This window comes from Delphinapterus leucas, chromosome 19 (assembly GCF_059928025.1).
Source record: "Delphinapterus leucas isolate spDelLeu-1000000601 "Yukka" chromosome 19, BTC_Dleu_Yukka2, whole genome shotgun sequence".
Classification (NCBI taxonomy): Eukaryota; Metazoa; Chordata; class Mammalia; order Artiodactyla; family Monodontidae; genus Delphinapterus; species Delphinapterus leucas.
The window spans coordinates 51,202,483-51,218,262 of record NC_143147.1 but is presented as its reverse complement, the minus strand read 5'-3'; the positions used below and the strand labels follow the sequence as shown (position 1 = coordinate 51,218,262).

At 43.7% G+C, this 15,780-nt stretch overlaps 1 protein-coding gene across 1 annotated transcript in view; it reads right to left on the bottom strand.

Annotated features, from left to right (window-relative positions):
- Nucleotides 1-15,764, bottom strand: part of ATP6V0A1 (ATPase H+ transporting V0 subunit a1) — an 80,143-nt gene extending 64,379 nt beyond the window's left edge. Inside the window, exons 1-2 of the mRNA XM_089901284.1 lie at nucleotides 15,628-15,764; nucleotides 14,773-14,932 (exon numbers count right to left, since the gene is read on the bottom strand). The gene's annotated coding sequence lies outside the window, so the exon portion shown is untranslated. The remainder of the gene's footprint in view (nucleotides 1-14,772; nucleotides 14,933-15,627) is intronic.
- Between the last annotated feature and the right edge of the window lie 16 nt (nucleotides 15,765-15,780).

The following is a 15,780-nucleotide window of genomic DNA, read 5'->3' as shown; positions in this document are numbered from 1 at the left end:
TTCTTTATCCATTCATCTATTGATGGGCACTTCCATATCTCGGCTATTGTGAATAATGCTACAATGAACGTAGGGGGTGTGATCTTTGCTAACTAGTGTTTTCATTTTTTTCAGATAAATATCCAGGAGAGGAATTGCTGGATTGTGCGGTAGTCCTTTTTTTTTTTTTTTTTGGCCGCACTGCGCGGCATGTGGGAGCTTATTTCCCTGACCAGAGATTGATCCTGTGCCCCCTGCAGTGGAAGCTTGGAGTCTTAACCACTGGACGGCCAGGGAAGTCCCTATTTTTTAACTTTTTGAGGAATCTCCATACTGTTTTCCATAGTGGCTGCATTTACACTTAAATTTCCACCAGCAGTGCACCAGGGTTCTCTTTTCTCCACATCCTCACCAACACTTGTTATCTGTTGCCTTTTTGATAATAGCCATTCTCACAGGTGTGACATGATATTTCATTGTGGTTTTGCTTTGCATTTCCCTGACGATTAGTAAGCTGAGCAAATATGTTCTCTGACCCTTTCTCTCTCTCTTCTCCTTCTGGGACCCCTATAATGTGAATCTTAGTAGGCTTGCTATGGTCCCAGAGATCTCTTAATCTGCCCTCATTTATTAAAAATTCTTTTTTCTGTTCAGTTTAAGTGACTTCCAGTACTCTGTCTTCCAGTTTGCTGATTCATTCCTCTGTATTATCTAATCTACTGTTGATTCCTTCTGGCGTATTTTTTAAATTTCAGTTATTGTTTTTGTCATCTCTATTTGGTTCCTCTTTATATTTTCTAACTCTGTTAAAAATTTCTAACTTCTCACTCTGTTCATCCTTTCTTCTCCTGAATTCTTTTTGTTTCATTTTGTTTTATTTATTTGGCTGTGTGAGTTCTTAGCTGCAGCACGTGGGATCTTCGTTGCTGAGTGTGGGATCTTTAGTTGTGGCATGTGAACTCTTAGTTACGGCATGCATGTGGGATCTAGTTTCCTGACGACCCAGGATCAAACCCGTGCCCCCTGCATTGGGAGCTCAGAGTCTTAGCCACTGAACCATCAGGGAAGTCCTCCTCCTGAGTTCTTTGAGCAGCTTTGAGCATCAGCCTGGGGGTACTGGGCTACTGCCAGCCTGCTAGTGTGTGGAGCTGGTCCTGGGGTCTCTGACTGCAGGGCCCTGTGGGTCCCAGAGTTGGTGTTGGCCCACTGGTGGGTGGGGCCAGGGCCCAGGGGTCCTGGGGCTGGTGCCTGCTCATTGGTGGATGAGGCTGGTCCTGGGGCTAGTGCCGGCCCACCGGTGTCAGGGCTGGGTCCTGGGGCATCTGGGGGTCACAGGGTCTTAAGGAAGCTGGCCTGCTGGTGGGTGGGTGTATGTCTTCTTCTGGCTAGCTGTTTGGTCTGAGTTGTCCCAGTACTGGTGCGGACACGCTGATGGATGGGTCGAGGTTCTAGTGCTAATTAGCTAGAGAGAGGATTCCAAAATGGATCTTGCCAGCACTGGGGTCCTCATGGGAGAATGAGTTCCCAAAATGGCTGCCGCCAGTGTCTATGTCCACGGGGTGAGTTACAGATGCCTCCTGCTTCTCTGGGAGGCTCTCCAGGATCAGCAGGTGGTTCTGACCCAAGCTCCTTTCAAATTACTGCTTCTTCCCTGTGTCTTAGAGGGTGTGAGATTTTGTGTGCACCCTTTAAGAGTGGCGACTCTATTTCCTACAGTCCTCTGGCTCTCCCAAAAGTAAGCCCCGTTGGTCTTCAAAGCCAAAAGTTCCAGGGGCTCATCTTCCCAGTGCAGCAACCCTGGACTGGGGAGCCCAATGTGGGGTCTGGACCCCTCGCTCCTTGGAGAGAACCTCTGCAATTGTAACTATCCTCCCATTTGTGGGTCACCCACCCAGGTGTATGGGTCTTGACTATACTGTGTCTCTGCCCCTCCTACCTGTCTCACTGTGATTCTTTCTTTATATCTTTAATTGTAGAAGATCTTTTCTACTAGTCTTCTGGTCTTTCTCATCAATAGTTGTTCTGTAAATCGTTATAATTTTGGTCCACCCATGAGAAGAGGTGAACTCAGGGTCTTCCTGCTCTGCCATCTTGGCCACTCCCCTCTCATGTTTTTTTAATTAATTAATTAATTATTTGGCTGTGTTGGGTCTTCATTGCTGCACGCGGGCTTTCTCTAGTTGCGACGAGCGGGGGCTACTCTTTTTTTTTTTTTTCTTTTTTGGCTGTGTTGGGTCTTCGTTTCTGTGCGAGGGCTTTCTCTAATTGTGGCAAGCGGGGGCCACTCTTCATCGCGGTGCGTGGGCCTTTCACTATCGCGGCCTCTCTTGCTGCGGAGCACAGGCTCCAGACGCACAGGCTCAGTAGCTGTGGCTCACGGGCCTAGTTGCTCCGCGGCATGCGGGATCTTCCCAGACCAGGGCTCGAACCCGTGTCCCCTGCGTTAGCAGGCAGATTCTCAACCACTGCGCCACCAGGGAAGTCCAGGGGCTACTCTTCATTGTGGAGCATGGGTTTCTCTCTAGTTGTGGCGTGCGGGCTTGGCTACCCCACGGCATGTGGGATCTTAGTTCCCCGACCAGGGATTGAACTCGCGTCCCCTGCATTGGAAGGGGGATTTTTAACCACTGGACCACCAGGGAAGTCCCTGTCTGGTTTTCTATATCAGCGTTATACTGGTCTCATAAAATGGGTTGGGAAGGATTCTCTTCTACTTTCTGGGAAAGATTATGTAGAATTGGTGTTAATTCTTCTTTATATGTTTGGTAGAGTCTCCACCAAAACCATATGGACCTGGATATTACCTTGTTTTTTTTTTTTTTAGACTTCTACAAAATAAATTTCTTTACAGTTACAGAATTATCCAAACTATCTATTTCATATAGGGTGAGTTCTGGTAGTTGGTACTATTTGAGAAATTGGATTATGGAATATTTACTTAATCTCAAAATACCACGCTACAAAATACGCATGACAAAGAAGAAAAGAGTAACTTTATACTGGAAAAGTCTGAAAGACATCACCTTAACCGATTAAAGTTAACGGTACTAGCAAAAGGCAAATCAAAATTTTGTACCACCTGATAGGATACAATGAAAAGAGCACAGCCTCTCTTTCATGCTATTCCTGCCAAAGGTAAAATCCAAAATCCAATCATGAAAAAAAAAAAACCAGAAAGCCCAAATTGAATAATCTTGTACAAAATAATTGTCCTGTAATCTTCAAAAACATCAATGTTATGAAAGTCAAAGAGAAAATGAGGAACTATTCTCGTGATTGAAGGAGACAAAAGAGATGTGACAACTAAATTCAAAGTGTGATCTTAGATTGGATCATTAAGCTATAAAGGACACTACTGGGACAAATGATGAAATTTGATAGGTTGCTGAAAACCAGACGGTGGTATGTATCAATATCAATTTCCTAATTTTGATGGTTGTACTGTGGTTATGTATCAGAATGTCCTTGTTTGTAGAAAATTCACACTAAAGTATTTGGGGGGTGATGGAACATCAGGATGCCAATTTACTCTCAAATGGTTCAGAAAAAAATCTTTTTGTACTTAAAAGAAACTTTTCTGTAAATTTTAAATAATTTAAAAATTTTGTAGGACTTCCCTGGTGGGGCAGTGGTTAAGAATCCGCCTGCCAATGCAGGGTACACGGGTTAGAGCCCTGGTCAGGGAAGATTCCACATGCCGCGGAGCAACTAAGCCTGTGTGCCACAACAACTGAGCCTGCGCTCTAGAGCCCGTGCGCCACAACTGCTGAAGCCCGTGCGCCTAGAGCCCGTGCTCCACAACAAGAGAAACCACCACAATGAGAAGCCCGCGCACCGCAACGAAGAGTAGCCCCCGCTCGTCGCAACTAGAGAAAAGCCTGCGTGCAGCAATGAATACCCAATGCAGCCAAAAATAAATTAATTAAAAAAAATTTTTTTGTAAATTACAGAAAAAAAGTTTCCAGATAGCCTCTTTCCATTTTGATCACTCTATTATTCTAGGGCTCCTAAACATTGATGGATATATTTTACTTACACTTGTGCTGGATATCATCTACTCATTTGGAAATCTTTATACTTCTTATGCATCTGTTTCCTTCATGAGATTATTAAACACCCAAAGGACGTAATTTTGCCTCTGTTTCCTTTATATTTCCTTGTGGTATCAAGTAGCTGCTCTTAATAACCACTTGTAAACACTAAAGGTTTTGGAGCATGAATTATCTGAATAGTTGAATTGCCTCTTTCAATTTAAGCCCATGCAAAAAAACTAAATCATATCTCTTAAGTCATATGATGGATCCAGGAACCAAGTCTGTGCTGACTGCTCTTTCACACCAATCAATGGCCCCTGGGATTCAAAGAAATATGCATCTTGGTGGAAAAATGAGTCACTCCACCAACGCACAGCTGGACTCTCACACCAGACCACAATGGAAATGTGGAAATCTGAGTGGAGCACAAGGAATCTACATGTAACAGGAGTTCACACTCTTCCTGTTCTGTTACATTGTGAAACGGAAACATTGTTTTCTGGGAAAAGAGCCAGATTCCACAAATGAAATGGTTTTGCCTAAATGTGCACAGCTGCTAAGCACTTACTGTGCTTATTGAGAGTGTCTTGTTTTATACATTTAGACTTTGTTCCAACTGCAAAGTTTAAAGGAAGAGGGGTCCTATCATGTGCAACAGAATAGGGGTTTTTTTGTTTCTTTTTTTTTTTTAATTTTTTTTTTTCATTTTGGCTGCGTTGGGTCTTCGTTGCTGCGTGTGGGCTTTCTCTAGTTGCGGCAAGTGGGGGCTACTCCTCGTTGCGGAGCGCGGGCTTCTCATTGCGGTGGCTTCTCTTATTGCGGAGCACGGGCTCCAGGCAAGCAGGCTTCAGTAGCTGTGGCTCGTGGGCTCAGTAGTTGTGGTTTGCAGGCTCTACAGTGCAGGCTCACTAGCTGTGGCCCGCGGCCTTAGTTGTTCCGTGGCATGTGGGATCTTCCCGGACCAGGGCTCGGACCCGTGTCCCCTGCATTGGTAGGCGAATTCTTAACCACTGCGCCACCAGGGAAGTCCTATTATTTATTTTTTTAACATCTTTATTGAAGTATAATTGTTTTACATTGTTGTGTTAGTTTCTGTTGTATAACAAAGTGAATCAGCTATACGTATACATATATCCCCATATCCCCTACCTCTTGCGTCTCCCTCCCACCCTCCGTATCCCACCCCTCTAGGTGGTCACAAAGCACCAAGCTGGTCTCCTTGTGCTATGTGGCTGCTTCCCACTAGCTATCTATTTCACATTTGGTAGTGAGTGTATACATGTCCATGCCACTCTCTCACTTCGTCCCAGCTTACCCTTCCCCCTCCCTGTGTCCTCAAGTCCATTCTCTATGTCTGCGTCTTTATTCCTGTCCTGACCCTAGGCTCTTCCGAAACTTTTTTTTTTTTTTTCAGATTCCATATATATGTGTTAGCATACGGTATTTGTTTTTCTGTTTCTGACTTACTTCATTCTGTATGACGGACTCTAGGTCCATCCACCTCACTATAAATAACTCAATTTCGTTTCTTTTTACGGCTGAGTAATATTCTATTGTATATATGTACCACATCTTCTTTATCCATTCCTCTGTCGATGGACACTTAGGTTGCTTCCATGTCCTGGCTATTGTAAATAGAGCTGCAATGAACGTTGTGGTACATGACTCTTTTTGAATTATGGTTTTCTCAGGGTATATGTCCAGTAGTGGGATTGCTGGGTCGTATGGTAGTTCTATTTTTAGATTTTTAAGGAACCTCCATACTGTTCTCCATAGTGGCTGTACCAATTTACATTCCCACCAACAGTGCAAGAGGGTTCCCTTTTCTCCACACTCTCTCCAACATTTTAGCCAATGTTTTATAATTACTATACATGGAATATAACCTTTAAAAATTGTGAATCACGGGCTTCCCTGGTGGCGCAGTGGTTGAGAGTCCGCCTGCTGATGCAGGGGACACGGGTTCGTGCCCCGGTCCGGGAAGATCCCACATGCCGCGGAGCGGCTGGGCCCGTGAGCGCTGGCCGCTGAGCCTGCACGTCCGGAGCCTGTGCTCCGCAACGGGAGAGGCCACAACAGTGAGAGGCCCGCGTAACAAAAAAAAAAGAAAAAAAGAAAAAAAATTGTGGATCACTATGTAGTACACCTGAAACTTATATAATATTGTACATCAACTATACCTCAATAAAAAAATAAATTTCCACAGAATAGCGCAGGCTTAATACATATATAATCCACTCTTCTATAGTTTCTACGTCTGTACTCCTAAATAATGAAAATTGTAATGTTTTAGACTTCTCCCTTTCCTTCGTTCTTTACATGTAATCAGTCACCTAGCCCTATTGATTTTCCCTCCTATAGAGTTCTCCCATCAGACCTCTTCCCTCTATGAACATTGCGCTGCTTTAGTTCAAATGATCATCTTCTCTTATTGGGACTATTGCAGTAGCCTCCTGACGGATCTCCCTGCTTCTAGCCTCAGCCTCTTCCAAACTATCATTTACATTTCCTCAAATCAATTTTCTTCCTAAAATGAAAATCAGTTCCTCTCCCTCTTTAGGTTAAAGTCCTTAAATTGTGCCTTATAACCTTGAGGATAAAGTCCAGACCTCTTAGCATGATTTCAGGATGCTCTGTGATTGGACAACATTTCCCGTTCAGCCTCACCTTTAGCCTCTCTGCCTCCAAATACCTCATGCTCCAGCCTCAATAAGCTATTTTCCATAGGCTCAGACGTCCTCATGTCTTTACCAAGATCTTTCCTCTGCTTAGAATCCCAACTCCCAGCTCCCTTTTTCTGCTCAGCAAATGCCTATTCATTCTTCAAGCCACAGTTCAACTCCTCTGAAATGTCTCCTGTGTCCCTGATGCAAACGTAATCACTCTTTCCCCTGACTGGTGCAAGGTGGTATCAATGGGAGCTTAATATGAAATTAAGCTTCCATTGCTCCTTGTATATGTTGCCTTTTATGGCAGTTATCCCACTAAATTGTAATTGTTGAGCTACATATCTAGCTCCCATGTTACACTATAAGCTCCTGATGGTGAAGACCATGTCTTTCCATCTTTGAGTCCCCAACTCGTAGCACTAGAACTAGCAATTTACAGGTACTTGGTAACTAGTCGCTAAATGTTTGCTTGAATTAATGATGTTCAAAATGAACTTTTTCTAAAGCACTATAAGATCCCAAAGGGCTTTCTGAGTTATCAGAGATTAGAATCATAGAGTCATAGAATATCAGAACTGGAAGGAATCTTAGAACTCCTATACAGATATCCTATATGGTATCCTAATAGATACTCCTATTTTTTTCATTTGTAGATGAAAAAACTAAGAACTAAGAGAGAGGTGAAAAGCTAAGAGAAGGAAAGTCATTTGCTTGAAATCACACCAATTTGGAGACAGATGTGAATAAATATTCTGTTCATCAGATGTGTAGTGTAAAATGGATTTCTTCTAGTCTAATAGATTATGTACAATCTATTCTAATCAGATTATACATTCAATTAACCAATTATTAAATTGACAAGAGCCCTCCTCTTTTTTGGATAAGTGGACTGTTTATTATAATTAGTTTGAACTGGAATAAAGTTTTGCTGTTATCATGGTCAGGGAGGCTTATTTTTTTTTATTTTTTATTTTTTGCGGTACGTGGGCCTCTCACTGTTGTGGCCCCTCCCGTTGCGGGGCACAGGCTCCGGATGCGCAGGCTCAGCGGCCATGGCTCACGGGCCCAGCCGCTCTGCGGCATGTGGGATCTTCCTGGACCAGGGCACGAACCCGTGTCCCCTGCATCGGCAGGCGGACTCTCAACCACTGCGCCACCAGGGAAGCCCAAGGCTTATTTTCTTTAACTTGCTGGTAGCTCAGATTGAACTCGAGCAAGTCATTATCTCCAGTGTCTAGGAGATACTCATACTATGTGTTAATTAAATTTGTTAAACTCTCAAAGGATAGCTATATTTCCAAGTTATTTAGGAGAAACTCATTATTACCATCAGTTCTGCCTATAGGTGACACTGGGCGCATTAAAAAAATTAAACCTGGGCAGAAGACCTAAATAGACATTTCTCCAAAGAAGACATACAGATGGCCAAGAGGCACATGAAAAGATGGTCAACAATGTTAATTATTAGAGAAATGCAAATCAAAACTACAATGAGGTAACACCTCGCACCAGTCAGAATGGCCATCATCAAAAAGTCTACAAACGGGCTTCCCTGGTGGCGCAGTGGTTGAGAGTCTGCCTGCCGATGCAGGGGACACGGGTTCGTGCCCCGGTCCGGGAAGATCCCACATGCCACGGAGCGGCTGGGCCCGTGAGCCATGGCCGCTGAGCCTGCGCATCCGGAGCCTGTGCTCCGCAACAGGAGAGGCCACAGCAGTGAGAGGCCTGCGTACTGCAAAAAAATAAAAAATAACATAAAATTAAAAAAGTCTACAAATAATAAATGCTGGAGAGAGTGTGAAGAAAAGGCAACCCTCCTAAACTGTTGGTGGGAATGTAAATTGGTACAGCCACTATGGAGAACAATATGGAGGTTCCTTAAAAAACTAAAAATAGATCTATATAATCCAGCAATCCCACTCCTGGGCACATATCTGGAAAAAAAACATGGTTCGAAAGGATACATGCACCTCGGTGTTCATCTCAGCACTGTTTACAATAGCCAGGACATGGAAGCAGCCTAAATGTCCATCAACAGACGATGGATAAATAAGATGTGGTACATATATACAGTGGAATATTACTCAGCCAGTAAAAAGAATGAAATAATGCCATTTGCAACAACATGGATGGACATGGAGATGATCATACTAAGCGAAGTAAGTCAGAGAGAGAAAGACAAATATATGATATCACTTACATGCGGAATCTAAAAAGAAATGATACAAATGAACTTATTTACAAAACAGACTTAGAGAACAAATTCATGGTTACCGGGTGGAAGGGTGGGGGGAGGGATAGCTTGGGAGTTTGAGATTGACATGTACATACTGCTATATTTAAAATAGATAACCAACAAGGACCTACTGTATAGCACAGGGAACTCTGCTCAATATTGTGTAATAACCTAAATGGAAAAAGAATTTGAAAAAGAATAGATACATGTAAATATTTGTATAACTGAATCACTTCGCTGTACACTTGAAACTAACACAACATTGTCAATCAGTGATACTCCAATATAAAATAAAAATTTTAAAAAAAAACCTTTTTTAGAAGGATTTGTGCTAAGTATTGCTGTTATGCAAATAGATAGTTCTAATTTCAAATTCCATCTATTTGTTTATCACAGAAGGGTTAAGCATAAACTCTACTAGGAAAACTTCTGCGATCAGAGTAATTATACACAGCAGGAAATAATAAAGTTGAATTTCTTTTCAAAATTGTATACTATTCCATAATTTAAACTCTACTAATTCATTTTCTAAAATGATTCACATTGAAGCAAGTTTCCATTTATGTATCCCACCCCTTCAGGCCTTAGTTTCCTCATCTGAAAAACATTTAATCAGATGATCCCTAAGGTAATTCATGATCCTGAAAGAACATTGTACTACTGAGATCCCTTACTGAGCCAACATTCCATAATTCACTGATTTCAAGCCATAATTCTAAGCTGAGTGCCTTCTGAATATATGAAAATGTGCTAGGTGCTGCATAGATTTCAGAAAAGTCCAAGCCTATAAGAATTTAGTTGAAGAGAGCAAACAGACACAGAAAGAAATACTAATGCAAGAGATGTCTAAGGGGATGTTGCTCATGGCATGTCTTTGGAATAGGGTCTATCAGGCAAACTGGAATAGCAGGAAGTTAATGTAAAGGAATAGAACGAATTAACAATAATAATCCACTTGTATTAAATCGTACAAAATCTGGCAGCCAAAAACGAATAAATCTCCACTATACTGAGTGGAGCCATAGAAGGTGATTGGTTTTTTGCCATGCCACAGGGCTTGCGGGTTCTTAGTTCCCGGCCAGGGATTGAACCTGGGCCCAGCAGTGAAAGGTCCAACTCCTAGCCGCTGGACTGCCAGGGAATTCCCCATAAGGCTTTTTTTTTTTTTGCAGAGGGAAGAAACAATCAAAGTAACTTTTTAGGGAGATTAATAGGCAGCGCTGTGCATGCCGGGTGAATTGGAGGGAAGAGATTAGAGACAAAGAAATGGAAATGACATGGACTTCGCTGGTGGCGCAGTGGTTAGGAATCTGCCTGTCAATGCAGGCGACACGGGTTCGAGCCCTGGTCCGGGAAGATCCTACATGCCGCGGAGCAGCTAAGCCTATGCACTACAACTACTGAGCCTGCGCTCTAAAGCCCGTGAGCCACAACTACTGAAGCCCGCGCACCTAGAGGCCATGCTCTGCAACAAGAGACGCCACGACAATGAGAAGCCTGCATACCGCAACAAAGAGTAGCCCCCACTCTCTGCAACTAGAGAGGGCCCACACGCAGCAATGAAGACCCAACAAAGCCAAAAATAAATAAGTAAAATTTAAAAACATAAAAAAAAAAGAATCCACCTGCCAATGCAGGGGACACGGTTTGATCCCTGGTCCGGGAAGATCGCATATGTCGTGGAGCGACTAAGCCCGTGAGCCACAACTACTGAGCCCTCATGCCACAACTACTGAAGCCCACATGCCTACAGCCCATGCTCTGCAGCAAGAGAAGCCACTGCAATGAGAAGCCCGTGCACCGCAACGAAGAGTAGTCCATACTCGCTGCAACTAGAGAAAGACTGCACAACGAAGACCCAACGCAGCCAAAAAAATAAATAAAATTTAAAAGAAAGAAAATAGCATTATGAATAAAAATAGAAAAGAAAATAGCATTATGAATAAAAATAGAAAAGAAAATAGCATGAATGTTCATAGAATTTTTCATAAGAGCCAAAAAAAAAAAAAAAAAAAGGAAACAATCCAACTGTCCATACAGACATGTAGCATAACTATACAATAGGATTTTATGCAGCCATTGTGTACTGATACACACTGCTTGTCCCCACGGATCACTTGGAACAAAATGCTTATTATCAAAACTTTGCTTAAACTTATCTCCTTCCAGGCCCCTGACCTTTGGCCCACTCTTAGCCTGAGCCAACACACAACCCATCCTGAGGATAGGCTGGCTGCAGGGAAAAGCGTTCTCTGCTCTGCTCTGTCATCATGCCACCCTTTCATCCCATTCCCTGATCCTCGTTCTTTCTAGCCTTGTTTACTCCTCTCTATAAAAGAAAACCCCTTTTTGCCTACCCCTTGAGACCCCCTCCCCTGACTGCCATAGTCCCTTTCTTCCCCTGCAATAATCCTTTCTAATAAAGTCTCTCTTTACTAACTCTGGATTTGTTCTTTATTTGACAGGTTGTTTATTTGGGGGGTTATGAAACTGTTCTAAAATCGATTATGATTGCCACCTCTTCGTACTAAAAACCATTGAACTGTACACTTTACATAGGTGAATTGTATGGTATGTGAGCTATATGTCAATAAAGCTAGTAGTTGTCGTTTTTATCTTTATTTTTTGAGCGGTTTCAAAAGCTGAGTTTTTTTAAGACTATGAAAGAAAGAAAGAAAAATGTTAGCAAGCGGAACGAGAAAGACTGTAAATAAAAATAATACAACCTCACAAAGGCCAAGAGGGAGAGTCTCAAGGGCAAACTGGTCAGCAGTGCTAAATCCTGGGGAGAGTTCAAGTCACATTAGAAAAGGAGAGATAATTGGTAGGATATGGAGTTTATTCGTGATTTTTAAGTGCTCTTTTAGTAGAAAGGAAGCCACCTTTTTGGCTTAACTGCAGAAATTTAAGGACTGAATTGAGAGTAAGGGATATGTAGCAGCAGTTCTAGAAAACAATGAATCTGAACAGGAGAAAATGGATGGACCCAGCCTTGGGAAGGCAGGAAGGTAAAACCAATTAAGACTGTAGTTTTGGTTTGTTTATGTTTGTTTTTTATTTTTAGGATAAGAGACCAGTGCATGCTGAAGGTAGAGGAGGAAAAGAGATTTGATGGCATTTCCATTCCCTTATTTTCGTGACTTTTCTGTTTATCAGCCAGACTCACTGCTTCCCTGAGACGAAAATTCTCACCCTGCAGCAAATTCCCTGTGTTCTTTGAATGTTTTCAAGCACCACGCTATGCATAAATTAGCACTTAATAAATAATTCTCATTGCTTTCTGGTTCAGGAAAGCTACCCTATATATTAATGTTTGAAGGAGAAGAAAGGAAGGGATTTTTGAGGAAGAGAAATATATAAATATTATAGGCACTTTTCCTATATGTCAGAGAAGCAAGAATAGTGCTTATAAATCTGGGGAGAAAAACATCTCTGCTGTCTTTGGCAGCTGTAAGCCAGCTGCTGAAGACTGGTTTTCCATTCGGGATGGCTTCTCTGATGTGACAACACATCATTCATCCCAATCATTTATTGTTAACAAAACACACTGTCTCCCTAGGGTGTCTTCCAGCACGACCCAAAACTGAATGGAACATACTGCACGCTGCACCCCTCACACCTTGTAGGAGGCTCCCTCAATGTAAGCTGGTAAGATTTAAGGCAGAACCTCGATAAGAGATGAGAATGCCTGGCTGCTCTCCCACCCACCTGGCCTGTACTTTCACACCTCACGTCACTGCAGGAAGGGTAGGGGGTGGGATGGGGAGGAAGGCTGTACCCTGTGAACCCTTCCCTATTCTCCCAGGAAGTAGTGGGAACCTTCCCAGAGCACCTTCCACTTTGTATCAGAAACTCTTTGTGCATCTGTCTCCTCATGCTACGCTATGAGCTTCTCAACAGGAGGGACTGGGCTTTATTGAAGTCCCCAGCCCAGTAGCTGGCTCCTGGTAAATAGTCACACTTTGCTGAACAAATGGATGGAAAAGAGGAACACGATAGAGAGCTGTGAGATTCCAGCTGCTGACAGGGTTGCATCCTGGTGTTCTTTTTCTGGGCCAAAGGGTTGTTTGTTTCCATCTCTCTGTCCCTTTTACAGACCCTGCCTCACCAGCTGAAAGCACACAGTGGAACACTGTGCCTTTCAGCAAATAGAGTGAGCAATGGAAAATGCAAAGCATCAACCCTGAATACAAGCTATGGCATGCTGAACATAATTCCAAATGAAGAGAAACTGCTTATTTTCACTGAAATGGAGTGGAGTCCTCTGGGAAGGATTGTTTGGCTCCAGTTCTGGGTGTCGGTGTTGATAAAGCTGGTGCACCAAGGCTCAGCACGCCCCCTGTTGGATTTAGCTGGCATTTAGTAAGAAGAGGAACAGGAGAGCAACTTTGGTGCAAATACTTCTCTTGGACATAGGCAAACAGGGAGGGTAGGGCTCTTTCTGCGAAATTCTTCTCTGTTAAAGAGGCATCAAATGAGTCAGAGACTCCACAAATACGGACATTCCTTTTTGAAGACTAGAAATACTTTCCTGATGGGAAAATCAGATGGCATGGACTTGATTCCTTTTAGCAAGCATGCAACCACAAAAACAAATCAACCACTAAAACTCCTCTTCAGGACCCCTCCCCCACCAAGTGAGGTTTAAATTGTAATGTGTATATGTCCATTGATAGAGAACTGGTTAAATAAGTATAGTATCAATTCATCCCTACATTGGAAAACAAGGCAGCTCTGCATGCACTGATATGGAGCAATCACCAAAATATATTAGTAACTGACAGAAAGCAAAGTGCTTATATATATATATATATATATATATATATATATATATATATATGGTGTGCAGAGACTTTCTATAGAAGATTCCACAAGAAAATATAACAACTGTTGTCTCCTTGGCCAGAAATTAGTTTGCTGCAGGCAGGAATAGAAAGAAAACTTCTTTTCACTATATTTCTTTGTGTGTTATTTGCAATTTGTATCTTACGTGTCACCTATGAAAATAATCTAATCAATTTTAAAAAGAATCTTATGAAGGTCCAGTAAGGTTCTCTACTGTCACTCTTCTTCCTCTCTAGAAGTCTTATCAATCCTCAGTGGAAGGAACTTAAACTGCTAAAACACATTTTCTCTCAAATTCTAAAATAAATTGGCAATCTGTCAGTTCTAGTATATAAATACATGTGATTTATATACCAGTTCATTCTATTTGAATCTCAGATACGAAAGCCACCTGTTTCTGTGGAAACAGCTATTGAAGTGTCAGGGGAAATATTTTGTTCAATAGCTGTTGGGACTATTCCGGATGATCCCACGCTATCCCAGGCAGTGAGCTCTTCAGCACCTTTCTGGGTTGGTGGCTTCTCTGACTGGATTAATAGGGCCCAGGGTCCCCACCAAGCAGTTTTTCACTCTGCCTAATGATAATGCATGCCAGACTAGAACTGACCTTTTGCCAAGACCATCATCTACCCAGCTGGGGAAACCCAGGGTTGGTTTCCTAACCAGGGAAAAGGTTTGCAGCTTTTCTGGGGGAAAGGGGGCTGGTGCTGCTTCAGGGAACTCACAGCTCCAGTGCTGTGGGAGAGAGCAAAATGGGGGAGAATTGGCACTCTCTCTCCCCCGGACTTCTGAGCTAAGGGCCCTTCTTGATCCTGCTCAGAACTGCCTGCTCCTTGGTACCCATCATGGTTGAAAATATGTTTGTAGTTAAGCCTTAGGCCGACAGGCTGGTGGCACATTCGGGTGAGCGTCTGCTCCTCCCTGACCCAGTGAAAGATACAGCCTGCTAAGGTGGAAAGTGCAAGAGAGGAGTCCTGACACCTGGTTTGAGTGCCAAGCCAACGCTAACCTGCTGGTAAACCTCCTGGTAAGTCACTTGCCCTCCGTTTCTGGTCCGTCAAGTGAGCAGATGGCGTTTGATATCTCAGATTGCTGAGCGCGAGTCTCTGGGCTCCAGAGAGATGGATGACTCCCAATCCTGCTCTCTGAGGTGAGTGTCAGCCAGGTCTCTGGGGCAGGCGGAAACACAGGGAAAGGTGATTTTTAGTGAGTAAAAAGCTTTAGTTTTTACTTTATTGCCCATCTTAATCTTCCTCTGTTAGAATAATTCTAAGAGGAGCCTAGAGGAGCTTGGTTATGCTTACCACCGCTGTGACTCTAACTTAAGTTCTCCCTTCCCTTCCGCAAACGACCCCCAACCTTTTAGAACAGTGGTGGGTAACTTCGTGGGGTGGGTAGCTAGAGGCCCCTTTGAAAAGATTGTGGAAGCCATGGATCCTTTCCCTCTCAAAAACTGGACACAGGCAAATACTACAATATTTTGCACGTAACTTCAGGATATCCTGTCCCACCTGACGACCTAATCTAGAACTTAAAAAGGGGGAGGTGGGTTAGCCGGTGAGCGAAAAGAGCGAGAGGGAAAAGTAGAGCAACACTCTAGGACCTGTTTTCCTACCGCAGCTCACATTCCTCCGCCCCAGTCCCGCTCCCGCCGCCTCCGCTACCAGCGGAGGCCCTAGTCTCCCGCTCCAACTATTCCAACCATCCTGGGAAGGGTGGGGCGCTCGGCTCTTGGGTCCCCCTGGGTCGCCCCCCCTTCCCTAGCATCGGTCTCCCCTTCTGCCCCGGTCCCTCCCTTTCTGGGGCCGAGCCAGCCAATGGGGGACGAGACTCCGGGATTTGGCCTGGGAGCCGGGCAACTCACCGATCCCCGCCCCACAGTTCTGGCCGCCATCCCGGTGCGCACGGACGCGGCTCGAATTTCCTCCGCTATCCGCTCTCTCTCGCTCTGCCCCCTCCCGCTCTTCCTCTTCTCCGGGTCTCCCGCTTCAGCTCCAGCTCCACCCGGCCGGCCCCG